Source organism: Dermacentor albipictus, chromosome 1, assembly GCF_038994185.2.
Source record: "Dermacentor albipictus isolate Rhodes 1998 colony chromosome 1, USDA_Dalb.pri_finalv2, whole genome shotgun sequence".
NCBI classification, from domain to species: domain Eukaryota; kingdom Metazoa; phylum Arthropoda; class Arachnida; order Ixodida; family Ixodidae; genus Dermacentor; species Dermacentor albipictus.
In genome coordinates, this window is record NC_091821.1 from 270,335,534 (window position 1) to 270,360,252 (window position 24,719).

Here is a 24,719-nt window from a genome sequence, read left to right on the forward strand (position 1 = left end):
GCCTCAACGCATAATACTGGGTCTTACTAAAAAGTAAGTGCAACAAAAGCGTACATTTACCGCAAGTCTGACGGTGCACATGTCGAAATTGGTGCGCCATGGTCACAATTCGTTCCAAGCGGACAAGCGTTACAGACACACTAGCCACAATTTGGAAGTTGTAACATATATGTGCCGTGAACTAATTAACTTAAAATCTAATTAGATAAGCATGGTTAATTAGCCGATTATACATTTCCATTTATTATGCAAATACTGCCGGCCTCTTCGAGCGCCAATCTAGTGCAAAGATAAAAAATTGTGTAAATTCTGTAAAGGTGTGTGTGTGTGTGTGTGTGTGTGTGTGTGTGTGTGTGTGTGTGTGTGTGTGTGTGTGTGTGTGTGTGTGTGTGTGTGTGTGTGTGTGTGTGTGTGTGTGTGTGTGTGTGTGTGTGTGTGTGTGTGTGTGTGTGTGTGTGTGCGTGTGTGGTGAGCGCAATCGGGCGATTGCCCGAAGAGAAGCCGTTCGAGGCGACGACGCAGATCATACCATTCGCCAAGGTCCCTGCGTACCAAGCACGCGGCGCGCTATCAACCTCCGCGCAAAACCGACAACGCGATGCAGTACAGGCGTGTATATCTCGAAGAGGCGCGCAGCCCGCAGAACCCTAAAAATATCAGGCGCGCGGGCATCGGAGGCCGCACTATCGACGACGCCGTCCGCACCACTCGAGTGCACACAAGGAGCAGGGACCTCGCCACTGTTTACGAATCGGCAGCCGACGGGCCGGCTGCTTTGCATCAGGCGGGCCTTCGAGCTGCCCTCTCCGCTTCAACAGCTCTTCGAGACTGAAAACGACCGCGCGTGGTCAGCAGAGCCGCGGTCAGTGGCTTGTTCGACGCTGCAGTTGACGTTGCACACAAACGACTGCGCACTCCCGGAAGACTCGCGTTGCTGGGAGGCGCAGGTTACGTGTCCGCCGATTATAATATGCACAAAAAATGCATCGAATGGGCAGCGGTCAAAAGAAGAGCTTATGAGTTCGGCCCTCCCGATCCTGTGGTGCATCCGCAGCAGCAATTTTCCCCGTGCGAAACTGCGTCACACCAATTACATAACCTCTCTAGTGCACGTGAACGGACCAGATTGCACTTTCTACGATAACAGAAATAAAGCAACGAAGAATGCGGCAATGAGAGCGGTCCGCCACGCAACTCCGCTACACAGCAGCTACGCTCGAAACGGAAACGGAGCGACCTTCGCGTGCGTCAGCAGCGAGCGCGCCGAAGGGGGAGGACGCGGCTGGCTCGGGGAAACAGACTTCCTCGACGCAAGCGGAAAAGGGAGCCCCGCCGAGAACCAGTGCTGATCGATGACAACGCTTCTGGCGTCAAACAGCGAAAGACCGAGCGATTCAGACCAAACCCTTTTCCGAGATTGTGGTCGTTGCCTCCTTACGTGTCACGCGTCGTATGCACGAAATATTGTACACATCCCCGCAGATCTGATTGCAAAAGCTTTCGAAACACAGAATCCGCGAGAGCAAAAAAAAAAAAGAACCCTGACTTCGCCACTCGTTCTGGAATTTAGATAAGCGACGCTGCCGTCATACGGAGAAGTATCCACTGCACACGTTTCAATTCGGAAGAGGATGCGCTATAGCTGTAAATAATTTTTTTTTTCTCTCGGATTCAGTGTTTCGAAAACGTTTGGCGGTACACTATAGGGGGATCGATATATTTGTCCTCAAACTATGCGATATGAATGGCGCGATGTTTCTAAAGAGGTGGTGTAATGTTAAAGAGATGAACCCTACCCATCAGTTGGCTGTCACTTACGCCGCGCATACAGAGCGACGCATGATAATGGACGCGGCGACCACTTGTGTGATTTTCAACAGCTAATCATTACAGAGAACAGTGACTATAAGCTAGGGAAAATCATCTAAACGAGTCTGTTCGTTCGTCCATTAGCAACAATAAATATCTGTGCCGCTCGGGGACTCCCCGGGCTATCGTTACAGCCGACGGAGGGAAATCACTCCGGGCTTGGATGCGAGGGAGCGGGCACGGGCTCTTTGAAAACGCCAAGCCAAAGACGGTGCGTAATCTCGAAAAATGGGAGCAATGAAACCAGGCGGAACTGGGCTCGAAAGACGCCGACTGATTACTGAAACCCAAAAGTTCAGCAAAAACCTGTGCCGTTGTCCTGTGTCGTGTGCTGATGATCATATATGCAGATGGCGAGAGCGCCATACAAATGGTGATGGTTTTGCAATGAATTGTTTATGGAATGGAGAATTTTACTTTGAATGGAGGATGTAGTATCGCTGTAAATATGCCTAAAATCAGTCGCTTTAAATTGCGTAAAATATATACGTATTAAAACAGTGACGATGACCAGAGATGTGAAGTACGACCATAATTGTTTTCTTACGCAGGGATGATGTAATAAAAATTGGAGGACGCTTAAGCTTCGCCTTCAAGAGTGGGACGCGACAGCGTTCCCGTCGACCCGCCAAGGGGTATAAGACAATGCGCTACGGCACAGCAATCACTTACGATGCGCCCCGCATCGGACTTAGCGCCCACCTATCACGCGGTGAGCGTCGAGCAACGCAGCGTTCGGCGCGTCAACGAAACGTGCGCCTGAGCGAACGAAACGAACCAAAGAACTCGGTGTCTCGGAGGGGAAACGATCAAACGTCGTGATCGGCACGGGCAGAGAGATAGATAGTAATCTAAACCGGATGCACGGCGAAGCGTCGTCAGGGGAGAGGGAGTCCTGCGACGCGCCTGGCAGCGGTCCCAATGCGCGCGCGGCGCGCCTCCTGTCGGGGCAGCGCCGTACATTGAGAGGAGGGGGTCTTCTGTGTTTGCCGCAAGATGGCTCTGCGTGTGCGGAAAGCGCAGAAGAAATGCAGCGGAAACGCACTTCGCAACTCGTGTAATTGTGACTTCTGTACGTTACATGTTCATAATTACCGATATACACCGCAGTATAACTTTCCACGGCTCGTTTCGAAGGCAACACCGCATTCACTAGAGGCGCGTTTGCACCGCTTGGAAGCATCGAACTCGTGGCTGAGTGGTAGCGTCTCCGTCTCACACTCCGGAGACCTGGGTTCGATTCCCACCGGGCCAATCTTGGAAGTTGCTTTTTATTTATGAAGCGCCTGCCGTGATTTATCGCTCACGGTCAACGCCGCCGACGCCGACACCCGACGCCGACGACACCGGCTTTTCTGCGACACGAGCTCCTTAACGCTATCGCGTTAAAACGTTAAGGTGAACGTAGCACTACTGCCTCATCAGGGCCCTTGAATGCAAGGGCCTGGGCGACACGTGCTGTACTAAATGTGCCTAACACAGTAGTAGCCCCCGGTAAGAAGCCGCACTACATGACTTTTGAACTGATAATGTGCAGTGTAAAAGTGTCATTAAAAGAGAATTTCAAACAGCTTTGGTGTCGAATAATGGGTTCGTGCCAAGAAAATGTGCTAGATATATAATGGCATATGCTGTCGATATGCCAAGGGAAAGTGATTTTTCCTCTCGCATTCTGTTTCCCGACACTCCACAAGGACGTGGATGATCGTCAGTTTTTCACCACATTACCACATGTAGGAGGTTCATCACCAGTCAGTATGAAGTTGTGTGTACCGTAAGTGTGCCGTATCCTTAGTCGACAGAGCACGACATCGGTTTCTCGTGATGTTATTATTGGTGGGGAAGTGTTTAACTGTGGCTTATTAGATGAAGCTTACTCGAGCTTTGGGCGTCACACAAGCGTTGCCAATAGTCTCTTAATTATTTTCCGAATGAAAGGTTTCAAATCTATGGCGGGGTCAGTTATGCAAGGGTTGAAATCTTTTGTTGCTGTGGATGTGATGATTTCGTCGGCGAGCACATTACCCTCGATGCCTCTGTACCCGGGCAACCAGCACATTATGCTCACTAGGGTTGAAGATCGGGCGAGTTGGTTCTTTTCCATGTTGCGCTGCACCAGTTTTAGACAGCATATTATGACACGTCGATTACACGCATAAACAACGCAAAAGAGTGAATACAAATAAATCATTACAAGATTTGTATGCTTTTGTAGCAATACTAAAGCCTTGACAACACTTAGAAAGCCGGTAAATATAATTGCCTTTTCTAGTTTTAATTGACTGATGTGTTTCACAGCCGATAATATTGCATAGGCTTCAGCTGTAAAGATACTTGTTTGCGCATGCAGAATGCCAGAGTCCGAAAAGGACGGACCGACTCCTGCATAAGAAACGCCGGCTTGTGACTTATATGCATCGGTGTAAAACTTCGGGAAGCTATAATTCGACCGAAGTTCAAGGAAGTGCATTCGAATTTGCATCTCAGGAGCACGCTTACCGACTTCAATAAAATACATGTCACATTCCACCAGCTGCCACTGCCACGTGTTAGGAATGGCCTGCCAAGGTGGCAGCGTGCAAGTTATTTCAGCCCACTGCACGTGTTTCGATCCACCCGCAGTGGGGGCGCCCTTCAGAGAACCAGCGAGGACAGCGCTAACCAACCGTGAACTTCCTTTGGAGAGTTGCGGACTACGGCAGCTCTGGAATTTAGAGGCGCCGGCTGGGTACGGGCGTGACCACCTGGCTACGGGGACGCAGGACAATGGACACCACGACGACTGCGCTGCAAAGGTCGTCTGCCCGCGGAGGGGGCACTGAAACCGGTGTGTGCGTGTGTGTGTTTGTAAACCGTCCCGCAGAGAGGCGGCTTGTTTACGATAACGTCGAACGTTTTGCCTCACCTAGGGATCTAGGGAACACGAAGTGTTTAAAAACAGCTGTTGTCGGCTGCTAGGGTAGTGCTCGTCGTCGTGCTCTGTGCTCGTCAATGTACTCGTGAGCTGTGTGCTCGTTTGCTGTATGCTTCGTCTTGCGGGCTCCATTTGGGAGTCACGCTAGACTGTGTAAATGTGTCACTTGTTCAAATGTAAATAATGTAAATTTAAATCCTGCTCGCCTAGTCCTGTCGCCCCAAGTTCCTCCGATCGTCCTACAAGACCAACTCGAAATCCTACACACGGCAGTGACAGCTTCGCCGAAAGCACTAGTTGGTGTTCAACAAGTGGGACACACATTTCTTCACTAAGATTCCTAACACGCAGTGAGAAGGGCTCCCTGGCTGTGGGCCGATTATTGAAAAGTACGGCACAGGACACATCATTTACAGTTGTGTAACAAGGATGTTCGAGTTTACACAAGGATTCGAGTTTACTTTCAGGTAGTATGTGAAGCTGGAATATGACATCTGTGACGGAGTGTGCACTCCTTTGATTCTACATATAGACTTTCTACAGGGCTTAGGTGGTGCTTAGGTGGGCTTAGGATACCTAGGTGGTGCATAGGGTATAGGATTTTTAGCGTGCTTGGCGTTTCAGAATGATAGATTATAGCACCACAGTCAAGGCGAGAATGGACAAGGCTCCTGTACAAGTTCACGAGACATTTTCGATCACCAGCCCATGTTGTGCGCAACAGAATTTTTAAAATATTCATCATCGTCAGGCATTTTGCCTTCAGATATTTAAGTTGAGGAATGAAGGAAAGGTTAGAGTCTATAATTATTCCCAGGAATTTGCGTTCATTTCTCACAGATAGTTCTTCTCGATTGATCCTGAGATTTGGCACTGGTGTCACGCCTCTTATGTTTGAATGAGTATACACGTAGTTTTCTGGGCGTTTATTTTAAACCCATCTACATCCGCCCATTTAGACAACTGGTTTAATGCAAGCTGCACCTGTCGTTCGCAGATCGCAGTGTTACATGATTTGAAACCTATCAGCACGTCATCGACATATACAAAATACAACATGGTGCCTGGAATGACTGTATACAGTGTTGCGACTGGGGGTTCGAAGATGTGGGAAGGTACTTTGCTCGTGGAGGAGTAAGGGAACGTGAGACTGGGCCCGATATTCAGGACGATTTACAAACACGTTATATTTACATATTTACAAGAAAGTTCAAAGTAGTACAGAAACAGTTCATGAAGAAATTGTAGCAGCCGATCACTACCGCCGTCCGTTGCTCCTTTTATGCCCCGCGTGGTCATTGTTCAGTCACTTCCCCCGATCCGGCGTCAGGAGACCGATGACATCAGGTCCCACCAATCCGGAGGACTGTTGCCGTTTCTGTCCGAAGGGAGCTTTGTCGGAAACGCACGCACATCACTGGGCACAAACAGGGAAAAGGGGAGCGTACGCTGACTCCGATCGTACGCTGACTCCATCCCCGGCATGGACATGCCAATTTGGGCGGCTGACGGGTGATGGACCGCATCATTGCACTGATCGCGTCTCCGGCTTGGACGTGACAATTTGTGCGGCTGTCAGGTAAAGGACCGTACCCTTGCTAATTGCCCAAACCTCTCCTGATCGAGGCACTCCCGTGTTGGCCATAAATCATCCGTTTTGAGAACCACTTTGACGAGGTCGTCGGCCCGTTCGCCCCCTAATCGCGCGAGCCGTGACCGGAGGGTGTCGCAGGGTGAACGGCCGATCACAACAACAAGGAGTTCATTTTTACAGCAAAGAGTGTGCAACTAAGCACACCGCCTTGCGACACGCCGGTCTCCTGAGTGAATGTTCTAGATAAAGCAGTGACCACTCTTACACGAAACGTGTGGTTGGATAAGTAGCCTTTGGCTGTGTTTAACACATTTCCACGGAACCCCATCGCGGAAAGATCTCGTGAAATCCCGAAGCGCCATGTTGTATCCTATGCTTTCTCTAAATCTAGAAATATCGAAAGTAAAAACTGCTTATGTACAAACGCCTCTCTGATGTTTGCCTCAATGCGAACAAGTTGGTTTATTGTCGACCTACCTTCTCGGAACCCACACTGGAAGGGGTCTAGTCTTTTTCTATTTTCTAGGAAAGAGATTACGCACCGGTTTATCACTCTTTCATACAGCTTGCATAGACAGCTTTTTAGTGCTATTGGCCTGTAGCTGCAGGCTAAGGACGAGTCTTTGCCTTGTTTAAGTATCGGGATGACTATGGCTTCTTTCCACAAGGACGAAATATACCCAGCCTCCCACATGGCATTGAAAAAAGAGGAGAGTTTTCAATGCTTCAGGGTGCAGGTATCTAATCATTTCATACACAATGCGATCGCCACCTGGCGACGAGTCGTTGCAACAAGCGAGAGATGCCTTAAGTTCAGCTAAGCTAAATGGACCATTGTAAGCCTCACTCGATCAACCTTTGTGATTAAGGGGCTGCCTCTCTTGACCTTCTTTGAACCTCAGGAAAGTGTCTGTATAGTGCGATGCACTCAAAACGTATTGAAAGTGTGCGCCTAGACAATCCGCCTGATTTTCCAGACTGTCACCTTGACTACTTAAAAGGGTAGGGGATGTTTCTGCCGGCTCATTATTTATTTTCCCTGTTCCACACTTTCGTCTCGTCCGTGTAAGAATTTATACCGGAGACGTACTTCTCCCAACTCTTCTTTTTAGCACGTCGACGTGTTCTACTATGGGACTTTATTTGTTTATAATTAATCAAGTTTTTGGTGGTTGGAGAGTCGCGAAGGTGTCCTCAAGCTTTGTTTTTTTTTCCGTGCTCTTTCACAATCTTCATTCCACCATGGGATACGACGCTTATTCGACAGTCCGTTAGTTTGACGGATGCATTTTGGGCCGGACTCAATTATACAGCTCATTATACACGCCACAGCATCGTCTATATTAAAAGAGGCAATATCATCCTGGCTTAAATGTGTTAGTTCTCGGAAAAGTTCCCAGTTAGACGAGTCAACCTTCCACCAGGGAACGTGTGGCGAACATGCATCTTGTTTTGTTAAGCTTAACACAACTGGGAACTGGTCCAAAGGGGTTCTTGGGAACGGACCACTCCAAGTACGGCATTAGTGTATTCTACACAATGCTTAAATCTATGGAGAGGTACGTGTTATCCGCCACGCAGTAGTACGTTGGCTCTTTTTTATTAAGTACACATGCTCCTGAGGAAAAGAGAAAGTTTTCAATTAGGCGACCTCTCACCTCGCAACGAGAGACTCCCCACAAAGTGTTATGTGCTTTTAGATCTCCGACAACTATGTATGGCGCCGGAAGTTCATCTATGCAGTTTTGAAATTCGGTTTTATTAAGTTGATAATTAGGAGGGATGTATACAGAGCTGATAGTGATTAGCTTGTCAAACAACCCCCCTAGGATAGCAACTGCCTCTAGGGACGAAGTTTTAATTCCCGGAAGGCAACCCATCTGTCGACTATATGATAGCCACACCACCGGATGACACGACAGTGTTATTGCGGTCTTTATGAAAAATAGCATACTGTGGAAGAAAACTTTTTTGCCTATGTTTGAGTGTGTTTCTTGAACACAAAGCGCTATGGGACTAAATTTGCGAAGGAGCTCTTTAACGTCAACAAGATTGTGAAGGAGACCTCTAACGTTCCAATATACTATTTGAGTGCCCGTATTAAATAAGAGGGTTGTGTCGTTTGTTTAAAAAAAGAAAGATTACAGAGCCCTTCCCAGGGCCTGCGATGCGCGGTTTCTCTTTTTTGGAGCGGTCGAGAGATGCTCGCCGCTCCTTAGGAGCCGGCGGCACCGTCTGGCTGGCTGTTGTGTCCATCGATCGCCCCTGGTGAAGCGCTGGACACGCGCTCCTGCGAGTGGTGTGTTTGACGTGAAGGCCTCGACACGTCGGACGAGACCTTTGAGGCCACCAGCCTGGAGGTCGATGACCCCTTTTGCCGGGGCGGCAGAGCAGCCGCCAAGGGGGCGGATCACTGCGCGTGGGCCAGACCGCCGCCGGATGCCGTTGTCTAGCTGCCCCCGCACGCTCCACATCGGCAAAGCTGTTCTTTGGCGGGTACGATACCCGCCTGCGTGCTCCTCTGAATGAAATGTGTCCCTTTACTTTGATTGTCACAATTTCTTTTTTCCATGACGGGCAGGACCGCGAGTATGCGGCATGCTGCGCATCACTGTTCGCACAGCGGAGAGAGCTTTCGGAGTGTAGGGGTTGAGGGACGGACTTCGCGGATGAAAACCAAAAACTTGAGATGGTTTATTCTACATTCTATACAGGGAGGTGAGCGTCAATTAACAGACGTACTGTCATTACGGGCCGGCAGCAACTCGGACGCTGCGGCCCGCGGCAAGAAGTTCGAGAGAGGTGAATCAGGGAATCAGGGCATATCCCAGAATGCTCAGGTCTCTCTGGAAGGCTTCTTATAAACCCTCCGAGCACTGTAAGTCACGTCATGTTTGACCAATGGGAGAGTCCACTCCGATGACGCCACTTTCAGCCAATGGTAGGCGCCCGTGTCGCGGTGTCGCACCTGGCGGCTCTCTGCGGTCTTGCCTCGCAGACTGGCAATCCACTTCTTCTAGGCTGGAGAAGGAGGGGGGGCGCTCATGCTTCATTGCACAAAGGCCCACCTGCACCCGGTGGCTCGGCTCCGCAGCGGTAGCAGATGCCTTCTTCAAAGCCGAAGGGGGACGATTGAGCTCCATTGTACGAGGCCCCCTTCTAATCCCGGCGACGCACGAACTTGTTGGCACGTGAACTTGTTGCCTTAAACTTGTTTGCTCGGCCGCTTCTCTGGAATGCACTTTCCTGCTTCTGCATTCCTCAATTAGCTGTGCTGCCATCCGATGTGGTCTGGGGAACTCGAAGTAATCGCAGGAAACAGCTCCATATCTAACAGCTCGTCCTCGCCCTGGTTGTTCTGAATGGCCGGTGAACTCAATTCGCTGGCCATGAGGAACGCTGAAAGAAGCTGCAGGGTACTGGGGTCGAGCCTCGTTTGACGAACTTCGGGATCCTTGGCCCTGGAGAACAGACGTCAAACAAACAAAACAACACAGCGCTGCACCACGCGTAAGCGCAGGCTCTTCACCCCTGACTCGCCAGGCTATTACTGAGTCAAAATCAACCCTGATCTTTTAGTTCCCCAATTTTGATAAAGCAGTTCCAACCACCCTTCCAAACAGCTATCCATTTCTCCTCGAATGCCGACAAGACCAGAGTACTATTGTTGTTGCAAAACAAAAGGGTCGTTGACGATGCAAACAACAAATGAAAACAGCCGAACATACTTAAGTGGCCTGACTACACGAACAGCATGTTTCCAATCTATCGCAGTGGCGTACTTATCGCACGTAATGGTGCCACTGAACAATCTGGTCAACCTCACAAGTACGTAATCACAAGCGCACTAGCCTTGTGGTCACTAAACAAAACGCGTACTTGCGTTGTAGGCAAACTTGTCACTTACGCTTACTCACGTTTCTTCCCTGAAAGTCCTACAGGACACGTGACGTAAACGAACAATTAACTTGCGGGACTTATACACTCCGCAGAACCCTTAAAATGATGCGTCTTCTACTAACTCTTTCCACGCACGCTCACTAAAGAAGTCAGAATACGGCTGCCCTCCACACACACTAGCAACCCAGTCATAAATCTGCTTCCTTCCGTCCACACAGGACACGCGCTAAAGGAACTAAGAACGCCTCTCAGTGCAACTCATGCACTCACTGAAAATCTACGCGCTTAACCTTAGAAAATTCAAAAACACTTAAAAAGAAAGAAGGTTAAATAAAACACACGCGCGTTACGATAGGCCTCTCAACAGTAACCTTGACCCTCAGGTTACTCACACACACAAAAAAACCTATCTACTTATTAATGAGCATCTCGCGAGACTACATGTTTACTTAAAACGCGTCTTTCAAATCTCGAGCTTCTCGAACGAAAACAAACAAAGCTCAAACCTTACACAGTGAAAGAAATCCTAGTCTCAATTCGCGAAAACTTTCCGATGCTCAAAATAAAATACAAAACAACACGTTTTCCTACTACGGAAGCTCTCTTGGCCTCCCATCCAAACGCTTACGTCTGACTCACACTTTGAGTCGAACGCGGGGTGGACGTGGTCTGAAAGCTACTCTGGCTGCCGAGAGACAACAAAAGGGTTGATTCACGATCAGCTCCCCCAAGACGTTACGGTCTCCTGCCAATTTGCGTCCCCGCGCCCTGCTTTCAACACGAACTCGATTGACCGCGTCGCTACTCCCCACCTGGTCTTGTCCTGCCACCTTGCGTTTCTTCGAACTGCACGCTGAGCTATGAAAAGAACTACGGAACGACGAGGAGTTTAACAGCCTCGTGCCCTTTGTCCGCGTCCGTGCAGAACATGCTTCGCGGTCCCCCTTGGACCGGTGGTTTGAACGTTTAGGATGCGTCAACATCGTCAGTGACGACCGCACCTTTCTTCTCCTCGCGCCCTGCCCATTTGGGGTTCTTGCCATCTTTGGCGGCGCTACATTAATTACCGACTTTCGGTCTCTACCGCGCTTCTTTTTACGGCGCTTTCTCTTTGCACTCGCTTTCATGTCGCCTTCTCGTGCTTCGTGCTGGCCGGTACATATTTCGTCGGCCCGGATCGGTCTCTTGCCCGCACAGTCTGAGTGATTTACATTTAAATCAACACTCTCTCTGCCTCGACTGGCGGACAGCTCAACCGACTCTGGCACAATGCAGCAGGCTTTACTCGAGTAAGACAACTCGCACTCTTGCGAACTGCCCTCTGCTACATTGCCCAGCGCACGCTGTGCATCGGCACACAGCCCGTCGGTATCGATCGCTGTCTCACGCGCACAGTCCGAATGATTAACAACTGAACCATCCCTATCTAGGCTATCTAGACTGGCGGAGAGCCGCACCGATCCCTGAACAATGCAGTTGTTCTCTCGTGAGCTACGGAGCTCGCCATCCCGAGAACTACTCTCAACTGCATCGCTCAGTTCGCACTTCACTTCTGCACGCAGATCTGACTCGACATGGGTGCTCGCGTCCGTCGGGTCAGAAGTACCCTTTTCCTCGCTAGCAACCTCGCTAACCTTACTAGCGACGCACACACGCGGTAACTGTGCCAATTTGTTCGCAGCTGGCCTAGCTGTCTCCACAGTCATCTGTTGGCACAGCACCTCGTCGCTCTCACTCTGGCCTTTAACGGCCTCTATTGCCACTAAGGCATCGTTAGCAGCTAGCCTTTTCCCTTTACTTATGAATCTGCAGCTAATCTCACAGGCACTACTCTTCTCGTCGGCTTCTGGCGAAAATCCGCTAGACACTTGCTCATTCTTTCGCTCTGTACTACCTACAGAATTCTCAGACAGCCGTTGTCTCTGTGCCAATAACTGATCACAATACTGTATCTCTTCGATCAGTGCTGCCTTCTCTCTCTCATACTTTTCCTCTCGCTCACGTTCGCGTTCATTCTCACGTCCGTGACGCTCACACCTAAGAGTAAGTTCTTGAAGCTCATGCTTCCGTTCATTCTCGCGTTCTTTACGCTGACGCTCACTCCTAAGCTCACGACGCTCTCGCAAACGTACACGACGCTCTCGCTCCCGTGGCTCCTGTATCACCTCCCAAGCAAGCGCAATGCTTTTGTCATCATTGCCACTATCTTCAATCGCCTTTATGATAGCTGGCGTTTCCATCCGTTCGTCCGCCTCAACTCCCAAATCGTCGCACACCAACAACAAGTCTAACCTCGTCAACCCTCTAAGATCCATGGCAGCTGCCCCGACAGGTGGTTAGAACTGTTTTCCTTAATTAATTTGTGCAAACACACAATGCAACAAACTCCCGATTCCCAGAACTATCAAAATTGAACACACAACCTTTAAGTCTGGCGAATCATAAGGAAAAAAACCACGCGCTCACTTACGGTTGCAGCACCCTGCCATCCGGTTCGCTCGTCCGCTGTTGCCGGTTCCTCCGGACTCCCTGGGTCGAAGGCTCGCTCCTTCTTCGCTACTCCCAGTTTCTTCGGACCTCTTTCGACGAAGGCTCTCTCTTCTTCGTTCTTCCCGGTTCCTTATGATCTTTCTCGACGAAGGTTGATCCGTAGCGCTGCCACCAGCTGATGCATTCGGAGGCGATCCTACCGCTGCCAACCAGATGTAGGGGTTGGAGGGACGGACTTCGCGGATGAAAACCCAAACTTGGGAGGGTTTATTCTCATATTATATACAGGGAGGTGAGCGTCAATTAACAGACGTACTGTCATTACGGGCCGGCAGCAACTCGGACGCTGCGGCCCGCGGCAAGAAGTTCGAGAGAGGTGAATCAGGGAATCAGGGCATATCCCAGAATGCTCAGGTCTCTCTGGAAGGCTTCTTATAAACCCTCCGAGCACTGTAAGTCACGTCATGTTTGACCAATGGGAGAGTCCACTCCGATGACGCCACTTTCAGCCAATGGTAGGCGCCCGTGTCGCGGTGTCGCACCTGGCGGCTCTCTGCGGTCTTGCCTCGCAGACTGGCAATCCACTTCTTCTAGGCTGGAGAAGGAGGGGGGGCGCTCATGCTTCATTGCACAAAGGCCCACCTGCACCCGGTGGCTCGGCTCCGCAGCGGTAGCAGATGCCTTCTTCAAAGCCGAAGGGGGACGATTGAGCTCCATTGTACGAGGCCCCCTTCTAATTCCGGCGACGCACGAACTTGTTGGCACGTGAACTTGTTGCCTTAAACTTGTTTGCTCGGCCGCTTCTCTGGAATGCACTTTCCTGCTTCTGCATTCCTCAATTAGCTGTGCTGCCATCCGATGTGGTCTGGGGAACTCGAAGTAATCGCAGGAAACAGCTCCATATCTAACAGGAGCAGTGTTCGTGAGCACCGCTCTTTGCACAAGCTTGGCGGCCTCTGTGAGCGAATCTCTGGCACTTAAAGCATCGCACAGCGTTCGAGACATACGGTCTGACCCGGATCTTTACATAGCCTACCTCGATTGTCTCGGCCAGCCCACTTGAATGGAAGGTAATAATAAGGTGCTTTGTCTGGATTTTTCCCCGTCGCGCCTCATCTTAATTCGTTTGCCATTGATCACATCTTCCTCTTTCCAGCCTTCTAAAAGTTCGGCCTCTATCAGGTCCATCAGGTCGTCATCAGAAATAACGCCGCAGATGGTGTTCATAGTTCTGTGTGGAGTCATGGTAACTGGAATGTCCACAGCAGGAAACAAACTAAGAGCGAGCCACGGAGCCAGCCTTCGCAAGCACACTCTCCGTGATCCCCTTCGCCTATTCTCTAAGTCGGCCCGTGCACATGACTCTGCTCGGCAGACTCGGCCCAGTGCGCGTGTGCACATTTTCTCCCCATAATAGCTGGTACTTATTGCAACATGCACACATCTATCGTATTCGTTGCAACGTGCGAGCGCGGCAGCCGCACACTACTGTCGTACCTGTCGTTTCGGAAGAGCGTTGTTACGAGCGGCCTGCAGGGGTACTGGTCAGCAAAGCTATCTCAGCCCGCTGCAAGTGCTTCGATCGAACCTAACCGATCATGGACTTCCTTCGGAGAACTGGAGACTACAGCAACGTTAATCCTCCATGCGCCTTCTTCGCAGTGTCGGCGACGGCAGCAGGGCTGGCCACGTTTGGCGGACCGTGCACTGTTGGTTGATTTGTCGTGGCCTTCATGGTTTCTTTGCAGCAAGAAGAGCTTCTCTAGCAAAAGGGTGCTTTGCGGTACGTTTTTCCTCGGTCCCCAGGATTCGTCAGAGTCTGCTGACACTCGTGGCGACTACCGGAGAAAGCCAGCTCTGGAATTAAGAGGCGCCGGCTGGGGTCAGGCGTGACCATCTGGTTACGAGGACCCGCTCAACTCAGGTTCTGGGGATGTGTGTGTAGGAGCCCTCCCGCTCAAAGGCGGGTCCGACTACGCCCCAACGACTGTGGACGGTCCGATTGGACGAAGGTTGGACAGCAGTTTTCCCTCCCCTAGGGATCTAGGGAGGACAGAGGCTTTTTAAGCAGCAGTTTGTCGGCTGCTAGAGTGTACTCGTGCTCGTGAGCAGTGTGCTCGTGCTCGAGAAGCAGTGAGCTTTGAGTTCGTGTGCTGTACGCTTCGTCTTGCGTGCTCCATTTGGGAGCCACGCTAGAATGTCGAATGTATCTCTTGTTTTAATGTAAATATGTAAATAAATCCTGTACGCCTAGATCCTCCCAAGTTCCTCCCTACGACCTCAACTCTTACAGCGTGTGCTGAGCGCGGATATTGCGCGGCGGTGGAAGCCACTGAAACTTACTGGGACGCGATCACGTCTCGGGCCGGCTCTCTTTACTTCAATCGTACTGCGCAATGCTCCCTTATGCAGTTCTTTCTTACCTCTGTGGGCTTTGCGTACGCTAAACTAAAATTCTCCAATTCACCAAGCCGCGTGGGCTCTCGATCCCGCGGCAACAGCAGCGCAGCAAGACGCAGAGTGCGCGGACGTATAGCGAAGACTTGCTTTGTTTTGCTCTGCAGCATTAGAATGGCAAAATGACCAAATTTGTGCTTGAAATTGCAAGAAGTCGTTGATTCACAACCGAGCATGTAGCCACCCGGAAAGCCATCCACAACAACGTATACACGGCTGACCCTGCGATTGGTTCGGGCCCCTAGACAATCGCGTGGAGCACTCCGGTATGGAATTGATTACCGCTGCGGACGGTTGGCGAAACTCCAGCCTGCGCCAAAATGGTACGCTTTTGATTCTGATTTCGTACGTGCGATGTCGCAGGAGCAGCAAATGTGCCGTGGCCCCCCTTCACGCGTGCGAATTTAAATATGCTGAGTTGCTGAACTGCCTAGCGAAATTGATCATTAACGTGAACGCAAAACCACTAGCAAGGCGGCTCGTGAAGAGACATTACGTCGACCTACCTGCTTAGACAGCCTTTGTCAGACAAGTTGCAGGACTGAGCTTGTAAAAAGACATTTATACAATGTAGGAAATAATTAGCCTAGATCTTGTCAAAGTGGTCCCCTCGGCTATATACACAACTGCCACCGTTGCTTCATGCCATGGAAACAAGCAGAGAAAGCTGCATCCGGGATGCTCTTAAGCACATTAATCTCAGCGGTTTGGATTGCAGCCATATCATCATGACGCTTTCCTTATAACGGAACTTCACACGGGGAAACAAAGAGAAATCGTACGGCGACAGGTCGAATGAATCAGGGGAATGTAGTGGAGTAGTAATGTGGTGTTTGGCAAGATATTCCTGGACTGATGCAGCAGTGCGGGGCTTCGCGTTGTGGCCACTGTCAAGACGACGACAGATCAGGACGGCCCAGGCGGTTCCTTAACCCAAACGTTTTAACACGTCAATGTAGAAGTTTGGGATTCCTGCTCGTCCGTAAGGCAAATAAATATTCGTGGTGCACCGAGCCTCAAGCATTAAAAAAAAAAAACGACCAACATTGTCTGCTTTCATCGGTTGTCGCTTCACTTATGTTCAGAAAGGCAACCTGTGCCCGCGGCATTCGGCGCATTGCCGCTTTATTTGAGGTTATACTGGCATAGGTAACACAAACATACCCGGCCCTACCTTTCATTCCTCCTCCATCTCCGGGCAACGATACATCACACGAGTGCGGAACAATTTCTGGCCGTTTTCAACAGTTCAGCAGAAATTGTTCATCTGGTTTCTTGCAGTTCGTCTGTTAATGGGTGACGGGCGATTTTGCATTCAGCTTCCGTTCACCTAAATCGTTACGTAAGATCTGATGACCCATGCACATCCCTGTTCGATTTTAGGTCTTATGCTAATGTCACGGTGTAGTGACAGTCAAGAACTAGACATCCCCCCAAAACAGTGAGTCACGAATATAACTCTTCATTAGGCGCACCTTTGCATAGCGGTTAGTCGATGAAAAAAGGTTAGCAAAAAAAAATACATAAGCAATGTCCACGTGTCAATGTCGTGCGCACACTAACATAGCGATTTCAATGCAGCAAATGCCTCACACGTCCACATTAGCAACCGTATGCGACGTTGAGGGGCAGCCGACACTGGGATCGTCTTGCACCGAATCTGTGCACTCACGAAACCTTTGGTGCCATCCAAAGACACGGTTTCTCGAAAATCTTTCGTCGCCATATACTTGCTGAATGATATTTCATATCTCAATAGGGGTTTTCCCTAGCCTATCAAATAAGTTATGTTAACTCTGTTCTCGAATTTTTGAGTCAATCCCGTCCCTCATGCAACGTCCAACTAAATGTGCCAATAGGCCGAACATCGGGTTACTAATCACAGCTCTGCTGCCCCTGGTGAGTTCCAAGGTTACGTCTAGTGTGCGTACATACAAAGCTACTTAATAACACCCATCAGTTGAGTTTGAATGTAGCAGAAAAAAAAAGAAATATGTCCTGGAACTTTTCTTACAAAGGGCCTATTTTTAATTAAATTATGGAGTTTTACGTGCCAAAACCACTTTCTGATTATGAGGCACGCCGTAGTGGAGGACTCCGGAAATTTCGACCACCTGGGGTTCTTTAACGTGAACCTAAACCTAAGCACACGGGTGTTTTCGCATTTCGCCCCCATCGAAATGCGGCCGCCGTGGCCGGGATTCGATCCCGCGACTTCGTGCTCAGCAGCCCGACACCATAGCCACTGAGCAACCACGGCGGGTGGGCCTATTTTTGTTTTGATAGAATAATGTGTACAAACATGAGGAAAAAAGAAGTGTCTGACGATTACGGCACTCCCTAATGCGAAATTTGAGCGCAACAGTATACGCGTTTTCATTTCGCGATACATCGAGGCAAGGAGTTTGCGACCGAAATCACCGCACCAGTGCCGGCAGCGCCTTCGAAGAGGGAAGGGCAGTGCAGGAACGTTGGCGCGACGAGCGGCACCGGGGCCGGCTGGGGAAGACGGCGCGAGCAGCGGCACGAGTGCGTTCGCGCGGTTACGCCGGGGGACGCCGACGCTCGGCCCAGGAACGGGCGCCTGAGAGCTGCGTTCTAAATGTTTCACGAGAGCGGCTTCTAATTTCTTTTACTTCGTTTCCATCAAAGCGGATTGAAGAAAGGTATGCCGACAATAATTGCGTCCTCCGCCAGGTGCTCGCTGTATATGCGAGAACAGCAGGGACGGTGAACGTGAAATGGGAGCGCGAATTGACCGCATGCGCAGTTAACGAAGCTCGGAAAAACGTATCGCGCCATGTGAGAATCTCCAACCTTAGTCTCGCGGTTTTAACGCACCTCGGAGACTGGCTGCTTATTGATAGTGTGAGGATTTTCACGATGCGGCCACTGCGCATTGGAGGCCCCGCGCGATTTCTGCAAAAATTTCGGCGGCAATACGGTTGCCGACGACGCATCTTCGCGCCGAGGAAAGAGACGCTCAGGCCAAGGTATTCGCCCACCCAGATCGCTGCAGGATAATTGTGGCAAACGATGGCACCCCCATGGTTTCTTAGGTCAACATGTATGACTTAGTCGGATCACGACCACCAGGCACCCCCGGACACCACTGAAGGAGCCCGAAACAGCTGGCGCTATAAAATGAAACAGGACCTCGATGTCGCTACCTGCCACCGCCAATGCCACTCCTAATTGCTCAGTTTTTTCTTATCCGTTTAGTGACAGTAACACAGATGGCAGCCGCAGTGAGTCATCTGCGCCGAGCAACGACCATAACTCAGATATTGGCCTCGAGCTCCACCACTGGAAAAGCTGGCGCCACCGTCGGCGTGACGTGCTAGGAGGGATCACGTGGACATAGCGGCCGCGTCGGCTGCTTCGGGCGCGCCGAAGCGAGCTGAAAACGAGTTTATATTCCCTTGTACGCTGCGGTCCTCATTTAGTGGCGAAATTTTCCCTCTTCGAGTGTCTCCTTTACAACGCTTGAAAGCACTACAATAGGTAGTGGCTGCCCTTGAAGGCGCGCAACATGGTAGGCTACTGCTCGGTGCCGCAATGCCGGACGCACGCAGCCGAGCACGGTGTCAGCCTTATTCACACGTAGCCGCAGGACAAGAAGCTGTGTGAAGCTTGGCTCGCGAAACATAAAACCGGCAAACAGTCATCGGCTACAACTCGGGTATGCAGCAAGTACAGACGCGAAGAAGATTTCTGCTACGGCGCCCGGTCTGCGATGTTCTGAAAACGCGCACTGAGACACTCGCCCGAGTCCGCTGCCCGACTAATGTCATGACGGTTTGGTCTATGAACTTGTCGATGCTATAGATACTGGCAAGTTCAGTGGAGTGGAAAGGCAGCGGTAAGGAGCACATTTTAAAGAAGCATGGCAAATGGTCATGTTTGTGTTATGAATTAATGCACTGGATTACAAAAAAGGAGCAGCGGGAAATTGCTCGCTGAGAACACCGATAAGCATACAGTGCGACGCAACTCGAGAAATAATATTGAAAGGTCAAAGAATTTAGAAGAAAAAAAAGATTGAATCGTCGCGACGGCACATCACAATCCCCGTAGGCATCGAAGTCTCTATAATGAAATTATTTTTGAACAGCTCTGATAGCGCCCACGCAACAATGGTTGCTTGTATACTGTCAAATGCTCATATTCTGCGGCCTGAAGCTCATGGCACGGTGCGAAAACGCGCGCGCGGGGAAAGCGAAACAGTGCGCGGACAAGCATGCAGACGCGCAGTCGGTCGCTGGGAATCTGCACGATCGCTGCATTGCAGCTTCGTTCGATTACGCTCCATTTAGTTATACAAACACTATAAGAACGTATTTCACATAGCTTGCTCTCAGCGTTTACCTACCTTTCACGCAAGAAGCCGGTTCGGGAGACTCCATCGCGGCGACTGCGCACAGTGGCGTTCACTGTACGTATTCGGTAAAGAGATAGCGTCTGTAAACGATTGTGTGCTTTCAGTTTGCCCAAGATTATTATTTAGACAGTAAGAAACTTCTCTCGTCTCGAAAGTACTTACAGAAGTGTCCGGGAGAGCTCGCGCGTGGTGTTTTCAGTGAGCGCTGACAGCAAAACCTATGAGGAGCGCGCCACGTGATCCCTCATACTACGCCAGCGAGGCGCTTCCGATAGATGGCGACTCCGTAACTCCTCGCCGCCAATAATATGCAGTAAAGTGCGAACGAAATGAACAACACGTTTACGAGAGCCGTTGTGGCGAAATCGACCACTGAGAATGTGTAAGGAAACTGTCGCACATAGACTGGAGTTTTACTATTCTGATTACTCTTCTTTCTTCTTCGTCTTTATTATTATTACTATTATTAGTATTGTTCTTGTTGTTGATGTAGTTAACAGCTACGTCCTTTTCACTCAAAAATGTGCACCTGGAAAGAAAGCAAAATTTCAGAATTTAAGCCTTACAAGCCGAAAGGCACGCTGCTTGAAATTATCAAGTTTCACGCACGTTTTGTTGTCCCTGCCATGCATGGTATGCACCACAGTAGACATTTATAAAAACGTACTCCTAAGAAAGAACTTTGCTTCACACACCCGCAATAGTTATAGGTTTTGCTTCCGAAGGCGTCTTCTATCCCTTGTAGGCAATTATATGTACCAAACCGCAATGGCACGATAGTTATACAAGCAAAAGTGTAGGGACGAACGCGACTTTCCCACCGGAAAAAAGGGACGCCATCTTTGAAGCCGAGCTGGGGAAAAACGGTGGTGGGTGGCTCCTACAGGAAACTTCTGTTGTCCACTGAAGTTGACGCTATGCACACAAGCTTCTTGGAAGCAATAAGCTTGCTACAAAACTATCCGAAATTTGTTCACTGCAGTGGAGAGTTTGCAACAAGGGGGTCCGTTTTTCGTTCTTTTCTCTTTGTCCTTATTTTCACACGCGTTAGCCCCACAGCGTTTCTTAAGAGCAGTAAAGTGTCTGAAGTTCACAAAACATTCACTTTATCATTATGCAAGGAATAAATCACGGTACTTTCGAGGATGCGTGACGCAAAATGTATGTTCTCGTCGCGTAACACTGTGCAGTATGCGTAACTATTTTTTAATATGCAAAACAATTTCCTTGCAACGTTCTGAAGACGATTGAACGGTTGAAATTAGAGGCTCAACGAAACTAAATGCTGTCACATAAATTTTCAAGGGAGAACAAGCTTCGGTAAGGCTAATATAAACATATATTCCACAAAGCCGTTCGAAGCCAGAAGGACGAAATTTAGGCAAATCCCTGTATTGCCCGGCCTTCCCAAGCTGGATGAACAGCCATACCGACGCCGCCCGCCAGCTGCAAGATTTCCCTCGAGTATTATCGCATGAAACTCTAGACAAGGCTAATGTGGTCCATTTACGGACAACTCCATCGGTGTATGCACTAAGCTGCTCCCATCTCAACAGGCGCGCAGAACACACGGCACTATCGGATACAACATTCCACAGATTGCACTCGCGATTACCTTCCCTCTCTCTCACGATAAGGGGATCAGCGTCACCTCAGGGATTTCCGGCAGCTACTAAAAATAGACGGTGACAGAGCGCAGCACTCGGGCAGAAAGCACGCAGGTCTGATTCATATACGGCATGCCAATGAATCCAAGAAAATGCAATGACGACACGATGCAGCGTGCAACATCTACGGTCAAATGAAAAGCGTTCGCCTTCAGTGCGGGCAGAAGCCGAAGCAGCACGTAGTGATCCCTCGTTGTCATAGAAGAAAACAAAGCAGCTCCTACAACTCACTGCGGAGGGTCAGTGGCAATGGCGTTGAGCACGATATGTCGCGGGTTAAGATTCTCAGCGTTGGCTCCCGCGGTTCGCAGGCCGATCAAAGTCAATTGCGGCCGTGAATCGAACCCGCGGCCTTCTGCTCAGCTCTACGGCGCAGCTGCGTAGCCGCTGAGCCATTGCGGCAGGTATAGCCCGCAATGAAACGGAAGACGTCTGACAGGCTCCAGACGCATTCGCGATATTCGCTACCAGACTTGCGTACACACGGCGTGTCCGTGGTGAACGTCTGGAGAATGCGTAGCGATGCCGTGACGCGATGTTCGAAAGCAACTGCCGAAAGAAGCATATCCGATTAGCCGGAGGCACGGCTACGCCTGCGAAGCAGCTCAGCTGCGAACGCGTCGCGACCCATCGCTTCACACTCGTCCGGCGCAGTGCTCGTCTGGACTCCCCCGAGTGCTTTTCCGTGTGCGGGGACGGGTGAGCCGGGCAAGGCCAGTGCACTCCTGGCTCATTGTCTATCGACCTCCGCTGCCCACGGACAAGTGGCGTCCCTCAACCGCTGTGAAAAGAGATTTCGGCCAGGTTGCGAGAGGTTCCTTATCACACGCGATACGTGAAAGAACTGCCGGAATCCCATGCGTTCTCATTGAAACGCTCAAGTGCTACCAGGGTTGATAAAATGTGCGCTTATCAGTGACTTGACAAAAGGGTGACGTTCTATACCCACAAATCAAATTTTTCAAAACGCCGACGCAAGGATCTCAAATACCGTATCCCCGAGATCATCTGCGTGCGCTGTAATCTACAAACAGAGGCTTGTCGATTAACCGCCTCCGACCCCGTGTGATACGCAATATTCGAGCGCCTAATTAATCACCCTAGACTTTCATAACTGAACGTGTTTCCGAAGCTTCCTTGACAGCATGTAAAATAAACAGCGCGCAAATCTTCCCCCTGCACGTGCGTGCACGTTTGTTGTAGTAGTTTGACACGTGAACGAGGAACATACAAAATATGTATGCGGGTGGGTTTCGAGGTATGCGGATAAACGCATGCATGGAAACACGACAAGAAGTGAAGGCACACAATTCACGGTAACCAAGGGAACAAGGAGGGCTCTCCCGAGGCCAGCTAGGGTGGATCCTGTCTAGAAGAAACCGTGCTCCCAACATACGAACCAGTTCGGCAGGCATGAAAATCTGGTGTCGCACTTGTACGGTGAGCCAGACGAGGCTCGACGAAACGGAGACGCCACAGCAGACAGTGGATGCAGCAGCGGACGCACGCGCCTAAAAAAATATGCACGGCTGCAGTAGGGCGTCGTCTCATGCACTGTCGCCTGCCGCGCTCTGCGGAACCCACCAAGCGTCGCAAAAGAAAACAAGGGTGACGCAGGGAGACACTTGTTTGCAAATCAGTCTTCGACCATGCGTGTCGGAACTCGAACACAGCTCGGAGATGGCGGTCTGTCCAAATATGTTGCACAGCACACGGATACGACTAAACGGAATCATACGGAGGCGCCAGCTTGGTGAATGCTGGCCACAACCTTCTCGGCGACACTGGAGCAGACGAAGCGGGACGCGGTTCATCAGCAAGATATATAGGGCCACAGAGTAGGGACGTGTCAATATACGGAAACTTCAAAAGACAAATCAAATATCCCGTTGCTCGATTAGGTCCTCGCATAGAGTACAGTCGCTATTTCAATTTTCTAAGTATACCTTTCGAATACATCGCATCGATGCGAGAAACACTGAAAAACGAAGTCGAAACCAAGGTCACCAACCCCCGTAGCAATTTGCGACAAGCGTGGACGTGAATGCGTACTAAGATAACATAATGCGCAGCTGGTTGCCGGTTCTGGAGCTTGTATACTTTTTCTTCTTTTCTTTTTAGCCCGATGAGACAGAAAAGATTAACCGCTATAATTTTGCTGAGGACCTGAACTAGGTCAAGCCTAAGTCAAATCTGACGTCATGTATTTCACCAAGGCTCCATGCAAACAAAGATCAACACGCGGAGCCACATAAACTTGCGCACGCAGTTGTGTGCAGTTGTATTTCATGGTTAAGTATACGCTGATGGTTTTTCAGCGAACGAACGTCCTTGCCGCACTCTACGCCGGTTCTTTTTACTCGCCGAAGCCGCCCTTGGTCCACGCGCCTTTTCTTACTGTAGGTAAGGAAGTGCAGTACAACCTTCACACTGCACACAGGACAGCTGCAAGCCAGTAACGAAACTGGCAAATGAACCAGTAGTTACTACGGTACTGGCAATGACGCATTGTCTAAGATGTGCATGCAATTGCTAAGCGTTTCGAGGATTGCCGCGGTTATTTGTTCACTGTTTTATTTATTTATTTATTTGTTTATTTATTTGTTTATTTATTTATTTATACTGCGATCTATTCAACACCGTCAGAGACATTACGGAAATTACGAAAACCAAGCACCTTCAGTATACATAAGTGTGCTCCGTTTACAGCAGCTCACGTGCCAAGAGTTTTCTGCTTGCTCTGTACCGCGAAAAAACAGGCACCCTCCGAAAACATTACACTTTCTTTTTTCATGAGAACTTGTACAATCGCTTTAATATTGTAATGTAGGCTTGTGGCTGACCCTGGAAGGGTAGTATTCACAGCTGTATTATTCGCAATAGTTGCTTTTTTCCCCCAGCACTTTCAGTGTGAGCTTATGCCTCTCACACGGAGTCTACAGAAATTGACATGTATAACTCATAAACTGCCGTACATATGATTTCCTAAGAACTTTTCTTCATTTCACCATGCCTCAGTCAGTGCTCTTCCACGGCGGAAATACAGAGCGATAAACGGGAGAGTAAATACAATACAAAACTAGTCGCTGTCCAGATTCATTCAAGGTTCACTCCATATTCTATTTTGTATTTGCATTCTCCAAAACAATGATGTCAACTAGACAGCTATTATGGTGAACTGCCCACATAAGTGTTTTAGGAACCAAAGCTCGGGAAGAAAAACACAACAAAAGCTCATTTCTTCGTGCTCTAAACTCGGAGCTCACCATTAGAGGAGGTCACACGTAAATCGCACATGGTGCTTATCTCCGTCTGTGGCTGCAGGCTCCAAAAACAACGAAATATATTTTTATTTGTAGGCGACCGCTTTCGACAAACATCTCTCTACGGATGACCTCAAGGCAAAGTTTCCTTCCGTAAGAGCTCATATACTAACTGAAAAAAAAA

At 49.7% G+C, this 24,719-nt stretch overlaps 1 protein-coding gene across 5 annotated transcripts in view; it reads right to left on the minus strand.

Moving 5' to 3' along the window:
* The window catches only part of RhoBTB (Rho-related BTB domain containing), a 296,605-nt gene that overhangs the window by 196,743 nt on the left and 75,143 nt on the right, over window positions 1–24,719 (minus strand). The gene's annotated exons all lie outside the window — the stretch shown is intronic.